The 13,176-nt window shown below is 42.3% G+C and overlaps 1 long non-coding RNA gene across 1 annotated transcript; it reads right to left on the bottom strand.

The window, feature by feature from the left end:
• Positions 1-2,044: 2,044 nt before the first annotated feature.
• Positions 2,045-12,636, bottom strand: LOC119974220. Its single transcript, XR_005462494.1, has 3 exons — positions 12,605-12,636; positions 5,745-5,771; positions 2,045-2,079 (listed from the first exon to the last, which is right to left on the bottom strand). It is a non-coding gene; the product is annotated as an uncharacterized LOC119974220 (long non-coding RNA).
• Positions 12,637-13,176: the final 540 nt, after the last annotated feature.

Below are 13,176 nucleotides of genomic sequence, written 5' to 3'. Positions count from 1 at the left end.
AGTTTCGTCCCCACAACGCAAATATGTGACGAGTAGGTGAATTGGCCACAATAAATTGCCCCTTAATTGAAAAAAACGAATTGGGTACACCAACTTTATTTAAAAAAGGAATGCTTCCTTCCAGCCGGGGAACACTTCAGCAATCAAGGGCATTGGTCTGATAAGCGTTCTCCAAGGCGGCCTACTGGACGTGAGGCCACACAGAATCGCTGAGCAGCAACTGATTACACATGAGTAGGAACTGAACCGGGAACTTGAGTTCATGTTGCATTACGTTTACCCCTCCCCCACATCTTCTGGCGTGAGCTGGCGAAATCCTGCTAACTATTCTGTCTTGACACAAATCACACCGCTTTCATCTGCGATTATCCCTCTCTCCAATCGCTCCGCGTGCACCTGTAAAGACTTAACTACATACAAAGTCTCGCATTCAAAGTATTTTCCTGCATCATTGACTTTGTCGATATCTGTTTCTGGAACCCACTTCTTCATTCACCTAAGGAAGGAACTGCGCTGCGAAAGCAAGTGATTCAAAACAAACCTGTTGGACTATTACCTGGTGTTGTAAGAATTCTTACTGTGTTAACCCCAGTCCAATGCCGGCATTTCCCCAATATGGAATACAAGACCAGAAACGGAATAACATTTTAAACTTCCCAACCTTTATCTTTCTGTTTCAGTTTTTCCTCTGAAATCAGTAAACATTGCATTTTTAAATATACTTTGCTGCTTTTAGATTCAGACTGATTGTCATGTGCTCCAATTGCAACGTGTACCAATGTACAGTGACACGCTTTGTTCTGTGTACAGTCAGGCTGATCGTTCCATACATGGAAAACATAGGACATATTATATAAACACAACGTACAAACGTAGACTTTGGTTGAAGCACTCGGATTACAGTGCTACAACAGTTGAGAAGATGCATAGAAAAATCAGTTCAGTCCATAAGTGGGCCACTCAGAAGTCTGGTGAAAGCGGGGTAGAAGCTACTTTTCAATTTATTGGTGCGTGTTCTCAGACTACTGTACGTTCCAGCCAAATGGAAGATGTTGGAAGAGTGAATAACTCGGGTGGAAGTTGTCTTTGCTTACGCTTCCCGCGTTTGCAAGGCATCAGAAGATATAAATTGAGTCACTGGATGTGTGCCGTGTTCGCATGATGGACTTACGGATTGTGTATCTTTCCTGATTGTGGTCTATGTTATTGAAAACTTTGCACTAAAAGCATATTCATATTCCTTCCACGTGAATACAATTCGTATGGACAGAAGGGGAAGCATGCTTAAATGAAGACATCAGATCATAGACTTTGAGAGAGAGAAGTAAAAAGACCTGGTTGGTCTCCATTGTCTTGATAGCCAACAGACAAATGGAGTCGTTGGAGAATCATAACTATTTTGCATCAATTTAATACATGTTAGGCAGGCTCACTGGGTGAGGCGATGGGGACGAGTTTTCAGCTGCATAATTTTGGCGAATTGGAGCACAGAGTCTTCTGGGGTGTTTTTTGTTTTTGTCGCGAATACACTAACAATGCTGCTTAGATTGGAGACCGTTCAGATCTGATACTATTCGTTTTATACTCCCAGCCATGAATAACTCATTTTGCGTAATACTGAAATCCCACCAGAGCAGTTTGAGCTTTAAAAAAAATACGATGTATTTCAGTTTTAAAAAGTGATCTCGAGTACATAATGGTCCATTCGTGGGTGTTAGTTACACATGTCAGGCAACAGCAAACCAGATGAAACAAAACAATTGTTATATATGGACATAAACTGGCCATCCTTACACATCCTGGTTTGCGTGGGATTCTAACTGTGGTTGATAATCAACTGAGAGTCAATTTCGTGGATTTAATATATAATTGATTGCCTTTAATAAAGGGACACACTGGCCAAATAGATTTTCAAATAAACAATTTCACAGTCTCAATTAAATTTCGACAAAAAATTGTCAACACGGTGTCCGATGCTCACTTAGTAAACGGATCGTGGAAAGGTGCAGATGTCTGAATGCACAGCAATTAGTAATTACTTACGCATTACTTCCCGATCTATGTCACCATGGTCTCTATCTGTGAAAATATAGAATCGACGAAGATATATTAGTAGTTATAATTGTTGTGTGTGTTTAGTTCCTAAAGCTAACTAAATTCAACAGCACAATATCAGAATTCGTTTAACACCAGGGGTACTTATTCATTTGTTTTTCCACCTGTAGCCGGATATGTAAGCGCCTAAAAAGCTTTCTGCCCAAATAATTCCATGCAATTGATTATATTAATACTCCGTATGAGTGTCTTCCAAGAACGTTTGATCTACTGTTATCAATGTCTCATACTCTCGATTTCCCACACACCTTATAACAGTGCCTGGGGATAATCCTTCAGCAGCAATCCAACATTTGCCGATAGGACATCAGTTTCCCGTTCAACAATGCCTCGATTTTACACGTCGCATCTTACTTTTGAAATCCATCTCGCCCATTCACTACAACTTTCTGGAAGCTGCGCCATCTTCTACGAAGTCTAGAGTGTGGCTGCTGAAAGGAGCTTTCCCCGTGTGGGAGGGATTACAACTCTCTAAAACCGGTTCAAAACATGGAGTTTCCAATTGAAGATGACCAAGAAGAGAACGTGTTGTTCTCAGATGTTACTGAGCCACAGAACATAGCACATACAGTGCAGAAGGAGGCCATTCGGTCCATCGAGTCTGCACCGAACCATTTACGTCCTCACTTCCACCCTATCCCCGTAACCCAATCACCCGTCCTAACGTTTTTTGGTCACTAAAGGCAATTCATAATTTCCAATCCAACTAATCTGCACGTCTTTGGGCTGTGGGAGGAAACTGGAGCACCCGGAGGAAACCCACCCAAACCCGGGGAGAACGTGCAAACTCAGCACAGACAGTGACCCAGCAGGGAATCGAACTTGGGGCTCTGGCAGTCTGAAGCCACAGTGCTAATCACTTGTGCTGCCGTGCTGCCATCAACTTGGAACATCTTTTTCTTCGAGAGCGACGAAGGAAGGACCGTTCAATATTATTGAGGGAGATGCAGATAGATGTTTGAATAACAAAGAGATGAAGGTAGTCATTGGTTGGCATGAATGTGATGTTGAGACCACAGACATATATTATCTGTCATCCTCTTTAATCGCAGATCATACAGTGGCTGAACTGCCTCCTGCTCATCGTAATCCGTATGTACACTAGGAAGCAGGAATCCCGATCTTGCAATTCGAAGACAGGTTCAGGAGAGACTCAAGTATTGAGGAGCGGGTGGAAAATACAGAAAGTTATATAATGGGATGTCTCCCTCCAATCCCTGCATGTTTATTGATTTAAAATAAATATTTCGTTTTGGCGAGTACTTGATTGCTTTGCATTGGGTTAAGTATGCCATTCGGATGACGATGTGACGTGGGCAAATAACCATTTTGCAAGCATTCCCTCCCCCCTCCAGTCCCCGCCACTCCGCTTGCACTCCAGCTTCCCAGACAAGAGGGTCTCAACATTCAAGTCCCCGAAGTTAGTTCAAACGAAACCGAGTGGATTGGCGTCTTAAGGCACGCTGCAGAATGGAGAGTGGTTATGTTGAAAGACAGGAAGAAGGAACTGCTGATAATGCATGGCAGAAGCTGCAAAGTGGGATTCGATAATGGTCAGCTCAATGCAACTGTTTGTCACAATTTATCTTAACGTTTTGGAATTGACAGCACAATGTACTGTTTGTTAGTTTACACAGAAAAAATGGTTGGAAACATATACACTTATTCTGAGAAATGGGACTTTAATGTTCAAAGGGATGTCAAGGGCATTGAATTACATAATCCCTACAGTGCAGATTGAGGGTATTCGACGCGTCGAGGCTGCACCAACTCTCTGAAAGAGCTCCCAAGCTAGCTCTATTTCCCTACCCAATCCCTGTAAACCATTGCAATGATCATGACCAATCCATCTAACATGCTCATCTTTGATAAGTGAGAGGAAACTGGATCACCCAGAGTAAGCTCACGCAGATATGAGAAGAAGTTACATCACCAGTCATTAATCCAAGGATTGAGGGCAGCACGGTGGCCTAGTGGTTAGCACAACCGCCTCACGGCGCTGAGGTCCCAGGTTCGATCCCAGCTCTGGGTCACTGTCCGTGTGGAGTTTGCACGTTCTCCCCGTGTCTGCGTGGGTTTCGCCCCCACAACCCAAAAGTGTGCATAGCAGGTGGATTGGCCACGCTAAATTGCCCCTTAATTGGACAAAATAATTGGCTAATCTAATTTTTTTTAAAAATTAATCCAAGGATAGAATCAAATCCAGGTCTCTGGAGCTGTGAGGCAGCAATGCCAACGTGTTTCTACTGTGCTCCCCTCTTTCTTCAGATCTAGAAGTTAACTAGAAATCTGAGAAGACACCCAGAGCAGAAACTATTTCGTATTGAGTCATCGAATGCCCACATTGAATCATAGAATGCGTAAATGCAGGTGGGGAAGAAATATGAAGCTTGACCTTCTGAGGACATACAAGTGCACACTGCGCAGCGGAGCACCCGGTGCGGCATTATACGTGTTAAAATCACGAAAGTTTGTGACGGAGGTCAAACGTTCATAGGTTAAGAAGAACTAACACTCACGCGGATTGGTGAATAACATAGAACGGAAAACTACACATGCCATTATGACCTTATATAGAATAGTCAGCCCTAACTCGAGTAAAGTGCATAATTCTGGTCAAATTCCATCGTGATCTTTATATTTTTCAACTTTGGAGGCGAGACCTGGGGTAAAAAGCCGAAATGAGTTCCTGACATACATATTCTTGTGAAAACGGAAGTGCATTGTTCTATATAATAGGATTCTCTTTTTTGAGGAAAGATGCTTCCAGAAATGTGAGGTTTGAACCAGTAGGAAATTGAGCACAAATTGGTCGTATTTTCCAATGAAGGAAAAGAGAAATTCTGAATAGGAACTGGAAAATTATAAACCTACAACACCTGTTGTTTATGTTTGCAAAACAAATGCCGGGACTTGTGAGGGAGAATAAAACTAGACTGGATTAGGTTAAAAATAGCCCCGGGGAAGTACATTGACTGAAAATGAAATGAAATGAAAATCGCTTATTGTCACAAGCAGCCTTCAAATGAAGTTACTGTGAAAAGCCCCGAAATCGGAAGAAAATTCTGAACCCAACATGCGACAAAAATATGGAAATAACTACGCAATTAATAACTCATCCGAAATATAGTTAGAATTGAGCACAGGTCAGGTAACCATTCAGGGAGAATGTAATATTTTGGCATTCCTCTGAATATTAGTTGGAAAGTGCGCCAGGAGTCTGTAACAATATGACCAAACGGAACTATTGGTGGCGAATGGCCAGTTTTGTCCTGCATATCTGATGATATTGTTGCTACTGTGGCATTTTAGCTCAGAACCCAACGTACTTTAAACATTTTAAGGTTAAATTTGATCATGTTTTTTCAAGGAAACTAAATTCTAATGTCTTCAACAGGATACATTTTAAGTGTTGCATTATTCTCGGTTCTATGATCTGAACTTGTCAAGGCGTCGTTTTGATTCCTTGCACACCAAAGGTATTACAGAACATGTGATCGAACTGAACACCGTGTTATACTTAAAACCAATAGTGTTCTGTAAAATACCACACGGCCAAGAAGAAATCATGATCACCAAGCATCGAAAACAACAGAGCTAAGATAGCATGCGACCCTCAAGTTACTTACTGCACTTTTCCCTCAGCGATTCCAATTCTGAAGGTAAAAAACATATGATGAATTTTAAAAGGTTGATCCTCCTCGCTAATTGCTCTGTAAACCTCTCACTTGATGTTTAGGTCAAATGAATATTTTTTTGGATAATTTAGTGTATCCAATTAATTTTCTCTTCCAATGAGGGGACAATTTAGCAATTAGCATGGCCAAATCCACCTACCCTGCACATCTTTGGGTTGTGGGGGCGAAACCCACGCAAACATCGGGAGAAATATGCAAACACCAGACGGACAGTGACCCAGAACCGGAATCGAACCTGGGACCCCTCGGACCTCGGCGCCGTGAGGCAACAGGGATTGGTGTGGGAAAAGAGGGATTCCACTTCATGGGACATTGGCATCAGTTTGGAACCGGGGGGATCTGTACCGTTGGGACGGTCTCCACCTGAACCGATCTGGAACCAGTGTTCTAAGCGAAGCGGATAAATAGGGTGGGTCAGCAGGACTTTAAACTTCTGAGTTGGGGGGAAGTTGAAAGTGAAAGCGACAGGGAGCATGGAGTTAAATGGCAAGATACGCAGGAGGATAACATGTAGGCAGGTGGATTTAAGCTTGAGGCAGACTAGGAATGCAACAAAAAGGAAGGATAACTTTGGACATCTTAGGACTTCCAATATCTGTAATGATAAGAAAGTTAGCATTAAGGCACTTTAACCTGAATGCTCGTAGCATTTGTAACAAAGTAGATGAACGAATGGCACAGATCACGTGAATGATTATGATGTGGTAGGCATCACAGGCATGGCTGCAGGGGGTTCAGGACTGGCAGTTAACATCCAAGGATATACAACCTATCGAAAAGACAGGGAGGTGGGCCGAGGGGGTGGGGTTGCCTTGTTAGTTAAGAACAAAATTTAATCTATGGCACTAAACGACATAGGGTCGGATGATGTGGAGTCTGTGCGGGTAGAATTGAGGAACCACAAAGGCAAAAAAACCATAATGGGAGTTATGTACAGACCTCCTAACAGTGGTCAGGACCAGGGGCGCAACATGGTGCCGGGAAATAGAAAAGGCATGTCAGAAAGGGCAAAGTCACGGTGATCATGGGGGACTTCAATATGCAGGTGGATTGGGTAAATAACGTAGCCAGTGATCCAAAGAAAAGGAATTCATGGAATGCTTACAAGATGGCTTTTTGGAACAGCTTGTCATGGAGCCCACAAGGGAGCAGGCTATTCTGGACCTAGTGCTATGTAATGAACCAGACTTTATAAAATATCTTAAATTAAGGGAACACTTAGGAAGCAGCGATCATAATATGGTTGAGTTCAGTCTGCAGTTTGAAAGAGAGAAGGCAAAATCGGATGTAATGGTATTACAGTTAAATAAAGGTAATTACGAGGGCATGAGAGAGGAACTGGCGAAAATCAACTGGAAGTAGACCCTAGTGGGGAAGACAGTAGAGCAAAAATGGCAGGAGTTTGTATGCATAATTGAGGACACTGTACAGAGGTTCATCCCCAAGAAAAGAAAGATTATCCGGGGAGGGATTAGACAGCCATGGCTGACAAAGGAGGTCAGGAAATGTATCAAAGAAAAAGAGAGATCCTATAAAGTGGCCAAAAGCACTGGGAAATCAGAAGATTGGGAAGGCTACAAAAACAAACAGAAGTTAACAAAGAGACAAATAAGGAAGGAGAGGATCAAATATGAAGGCAGGCTAGCCAGTAATATAAGAAATGATAGTAAAAGTTTATTTCAATACATAAGAAACAAACGACAGGCCAAAGTAGACATTGGGCCAATTCAAACTGATTCTGGAAGGCTAGTGATGAGAGACGAGGAAATGGCTGGAGAACTTAATAAGTACTTTGCGTCTGTCTTCACAGTGGAAGACATGAGTAATATCCCAAAAATTATAAAGGGTCAGGGGGCTGAGTTGTGTATGGTTGCCATTACAAAATAGATGGTGCTAAAAAAGCTAAAAGGTCTTAAAATTGACAAATCTCCTGGCCCCGATGGGCTACATCCTAGAGTTCTGAGGGAGGTGGCTGAAGAAATAGCGGAAGCGTTGGTTGAGATCTTTCAAAAATCACTGGAGTCAGGGAAAGTCCCGGACGATTGGAAGATCGCTGTTGTAACCCCCTTATTCAAGAAAGGATCAAGACAAAAGATGGAAAATTATAGGCCAATTAGCCTAACCTCGGTTGTTGGTAACATTCTAGAATCGATCGTTAAGGATGAGATTTCTAAATTCTTGGAAGAACAGGGTCGGATTAGAACAAGTCAACATGGATTTAGTAAGGGGAGGTCGTGCCTGACGAACCTGTTAGAATTATTTGAGGAGGTGACAAGTAGGTTAGACCAGGGAAACGCAGTGGATGTGGTCTATCTGGATTTCCAAAAGGCCTTTGATAAGGTGCCACACAGGAGGCTGCTGAGTAAGGTGAGGGCCCATCGTGTTCGAGGTGAGCTACTGGCATAGGTTGAGGATTGGCTGTCTGACAGAAGGCAGAGAGTTGGGATAAAAGGTTCTTTTTCGGAATGGCAGCCGGTGACCAGCGGTGTTCCACAGGGTTCAGTGTTGGGGCCGCAGCTGTTCACCATATATATTAATGATCTGGATGAAGGGACTGGGGGCATTCTAGCGAAGTTTGCCGATGATACGAAGTTACGTGGTCAGGCAGGTAGTGCTGAGGAAGTGGGGAGGCTGCAGAAGGATCTAGACATTTTGGGAGAGTGGTGCAGGAAATGGCTGATGCAATTCAACGTGAGAAAATGTGAGGTCTTGCACTTTGGAAAAAAGAATCCAAGCATAGACTACTTTCTAAACGGTGAGAAAATTCATAATGCCAAAGTACAAAGGGATCTGGGAGTGCTAGTCGAGGATTCCCTAAACGTAAACATGCAGGTTGAATCCGTGATTAAGAAAGCGAATACAATGTTGTCATTTATCTCAAGAGGGTTGGAATATAAAAGCAGCAATGTGCTACTGAGCCTTTATAAGGCTCTGGTTAGGCCCCGTTTGGAGTATTGTGTCCAGTTTTGGGCCCCACATCTCAGGAAGGACATACTGGCACTGGAGCGTGTCCAGCGGAGATTCACAAGGATGATCCCTGGAATGGGGGTCTAACATATGCGGAACGGCTGAGGATCCTGGGATTGTATTCATTGGAGTTTAGAAGGTTAAGGGGAGATCTAATAGAAAATTACTAGATAATATATGGCTTAGAAAGGGTGGATGCAAAGAAACTGTTTCCGTTAGGCGAGGAGACGAGGACCCGTGGGCACAGCCTAAGAATTAGAGGGGGTCAATTCAGAACAGAAATGCGGAGACTATTTCTTCAGCCAGAGAGTGGTGGGCCTGTGGAATTCATTGCCGCGGAGTGCAGTGGAGGCCGGGATGCTAAATGGCTTCAAGGCAGAGATAGATAAATTCTTGATGTCGCAAGGAATTAAGGGCTACGGGGAGAATGCTGGTAGGTGGAGTTGAAATGCCCATCAGCCATGATTGAATGGCGGAGTGGACTTGATGGGCCGAATGGCCTTACTTCCACTCCTATGTCTTATGGGCTTATGGTCTTATAGGGCTGAGCCACTGCGCCACCATGCTGCACCGTCAAATGAACATTAAATAGGAATTATAAGTCTGTCGATGTTTGCCTGTTACTAATCAGTCATTTTGTTTACTCCGGAACGGGAATGTTACACCGAAACACACACACATGATAATTGCGAATGGAGGAAGGTGTGACATCAGCGAAAAGCGGTGTAAATTCTACATGAATTCTTATCAAACCTTATTTGGGGTCCATTCTACAGTTCTGGGCACCGCACTACAGGATCCCCCTGAAGTTTTGGGGTAGGGGCTGTGTTAGATTGGAGATTGTGCTGTCAGATTTTTTATAAAAGTGATGTTCATAATTGTAGTTGACCGAAGAAAAAATAACATAAATGTATTGCAGGGTTAAGTATGTTCAAGACTGTCACAGCCATATATTTAATGAGTATTACATCAGGTCAGCCAAGATGCCTTGAAGTGGCGGAACAGACTGGATGCGTGAAGTGGCCTACGTTTTCTATAAATCCATGGGATGTGGACATCGCTGGTTAGTCCAGCATTATTGTTCATCCTCGAGGGCATTTGAGAGTCAACCACATTGCTGTGGATCTGGAGTCACTTGAAGGCCGGACGAGGGAAGTACGACTGATTTCCTTCGCTGAAGGTGGACCAGATATATTTTTACCACAATCGAAAATGGTTCCTGGTCATCTTCAGACTTTTAATTCCAGACTTTGAGGAATTCAAATTTCACCATCTGCCATATCATAAATCTGGACCTCTGGATTATTACTCCAGCGGCAATGCCGCTACGCCACTGCCTCTCCACATCTGCACCGATGGACAATAAACGGAATTTATCGGACCAAATTGTGTGTCAAATAGCAAGACGGACTGCAGCAATCTGCACATTATTTAACTACATGGATTAATGATTGAAAAGATATGTGGAAATACCGGTGACAGGGAACACGCATATTCAAGTGAGGGCGAAATGTCACTTACTGCAACTCGCTGTTTTACGATTCTCTGTCTGAATTAGTTCACAATCCAGCACAACTAGACAGGTAGCAACAGGGAACTTTCTGACAGTTGATTTATTTTACCTTTTTTATTAAACGTAATGGAAGTAATTTCCTGATATGGGACGAAAAGAAGAATGTTGTCGTCGTCATACTTTGTTTTTCGGCTTTCGGGCATCATAGAAAATAAACACATTTTTGTCAGCTGATGTTTGCTGTGGAACACCTGGCTTCATAACCAGGGAGTTGAGATTCAACCTCCTCTCCAATTAACTGAGCGCAACATCTGCCCTGACACTACAGTGGAACACTGACCATATGCTGGACCATCAGCTCATGCTGGGGACATTAGTTGGAGGTTTTGTCGTTAATTAGTTATTTACAGCAGAGAAGGACGTCATTCCACCCTTTGTGTGTGAACCGGCTCCCGAAATAGTAATCTAGAGAGTCCCATTTCCCAGCCCTCTCTACGCATCCCTCTGAGTTAATCAATTACGCATATATATCCAGCTGACTTTTTAAAGTTCCGATGGAATCCACCAGCACCAGTCTCCAAGAAGCGCATTCCAAACTCCAGCAACTCTCCTAGCAAATATATTTCTCCTCATATGACTCCCAGCTGTTTCGCTGACCATCCTGAAATTGTGACCCTTCGTTACTAACTAAAATATACCAACTGAAAAAAAGATCCCCATACATCTTTCGAAGAGATTAGGACATGTTCTCTCCATTCTCCCTGTTAAGAATGAGTTCCCAATTGCCATTTCGAAAACAAATCTCTGATAATCAACCTTTCCTCATTTTGGAAAATATTTAAATACATTTCCTGCATTGCATCAATGACCGAATTCAAATGAATTTCCATATTTAATTGGTATACAACATTTAATCTTCCATGCCGATAGAATTTTATTGCCACAGCATATTACAATAAGAAACAGACCAACAATCATTTGAATGAATACGAAACCATGTTGATCAAGGAGCATGATTCATATGATTTGTCCTCGAAAGAACCACATAGCATCAAAAAGACTGGTACTCTAAATATCACGATTTCAATGCTTGTGGTAACAACTCATTCGTCAATGAATTCAATATATCTTTACACATTCATATGAAAGGCCAGTATTATTCTAAAAAATATATTTGATTGGCTCTTACATATAGCTGAACACCGAGCTTTATCCACCCTGCCTGTACTGAACTACTCTTCAAATATAGGGTTGAAACAGCATGTTGCCGGGAGGGAAATTCAGACAATTAGTTCATTTGTTGACATTTCACAAAATCAATACTGGCCTATTTCTGCACTAAATAATTTTGGTGAATTTTTTCCTGGCTTAGCCTTTATCAACGAAGCCTCCACAACTGCTTATGTGCTCAATTAACTACAGTTTCATCAGTGGAATTCGACATCAACGTTACACCCCATCTTTTTAAATTGGTGTAATTCATGACCCGTTCCAATATCAGTAAAAAAAAGCTCCACCTCTGCCAGTATACTACACCTCTGAATTCCTTGAAATAGAGCATCACCTACATATATCGTCCCTTTCTTCGAACGGTTAACCACAGCAGACCTCAAACTCTTGAATCCCAAAAATACTTCATATCTATTTCCTGAATTCGGACAAATTTTGTTCCAAACTATGTGCGAATGACAGATCTTGTCACCATCTCCCACGTACGTGGGGAGCTGGAGGTGGTGGCGTAGTGGTATTGTCACTGGAATAGTGACCAAGAGTAATGTTCTGGGGATCCAGCTTTAAATGCCGCTACTGCAGATGGTGAACTTTTAATTCAATAAAAACCTGGAATTAAAAGTGTAATGATGAACATGAAATCATTGTCAATTGTACTGAAAACCCACCTGCTTCACGAATTTATTTTAGGGAACGGAATCTTCCATCCTTACATGTTGTGGCATGCAGACCACAGCAATGTCGATGACTCCAAACAGCCCCCCGCAAGGGCAATTATGCACTGGCAATAAATGTTGGCCAGCCTGCGACGCCCATGTCCCGTGAACGAACAACACAATAAGAAAAAATCTGCTTATGAGATACTCTTTCAAACTGGCAACTTTTCTTTACATTTTTAGGCGAGTTTTTTTCGGTTAAGACATTATAGCAATGGAAACAGCTATATGAAGAAGAAACACGTGTTAGTTACTGGGTCCTTTAAGGACGAATCGACGAAAGAGAGAGGCCAAATGAGATTCTGTTCTATGTTGTGAAGCAAGTAAGAATTAATTAGTGCCACGTTGTATGAATATAATCTTACCATTCTTTGTCTCGCTTAGCTTTTTATCTGTAGTGAAAAATGACATCGACTTAAATAGAACAATGATCAATGTCGCAAAATGTAACAATTCTGAAGAGTAGGTTTGCAAACGAAACGGATTGGCAATGTTTCCGTATTTGGAAGATTGGGTTCAACTGGAATAATGCCAAAGTTATTTCACAGCCAGTGCCAAATTTGACATTTTCGTGGCGTGACCTTAATTGTTTTTTTGAAAACAATTTTAGAGTACACAATTTATTTTTTTCCGATTATCAGAAATTTAGTGTGGCCAATCCATCTATTTTGCACATCTTTGCGATGTGGGGCAAAACCAATGCAAAAACAAGGAGAATGTGCAAAGTCCACATGGGCAGTGACGCGGAGCTGGTATCGAACTTGGAACCTCGATGCCGTGAGGCAGCATTGCTAACCACTGTCCCACCGTGCCGTCCTGTCAGGTTAATTGTTGGTAGTGAAGTGCTTGTATTGAGAATAGATTAATTGACACACCGTGGACGTTATTTTCGCTACACCATGAGCTAGTACGAGGTCAATTCCAGTACAATCAGACC

Source organism: Scyliorhinus canicula, chromosome 12 (genome assembly GCF_902713615.1).
Source record: "Scyliorhinus canicula chromosome 12, sScyCan1.1, whole genome shotgun sequence".
Classification (NCBI taxonomy): Eukaryota; Metazoa; Chordata; class Chondrichthyes; order Carcharhiniformes; family Scyliorhinidae; genus Scyliorhinus; species Scyliorhinus canicula.
This window is presented reverse-complemented; position numbering and strand designations above follow the sequence as displayed.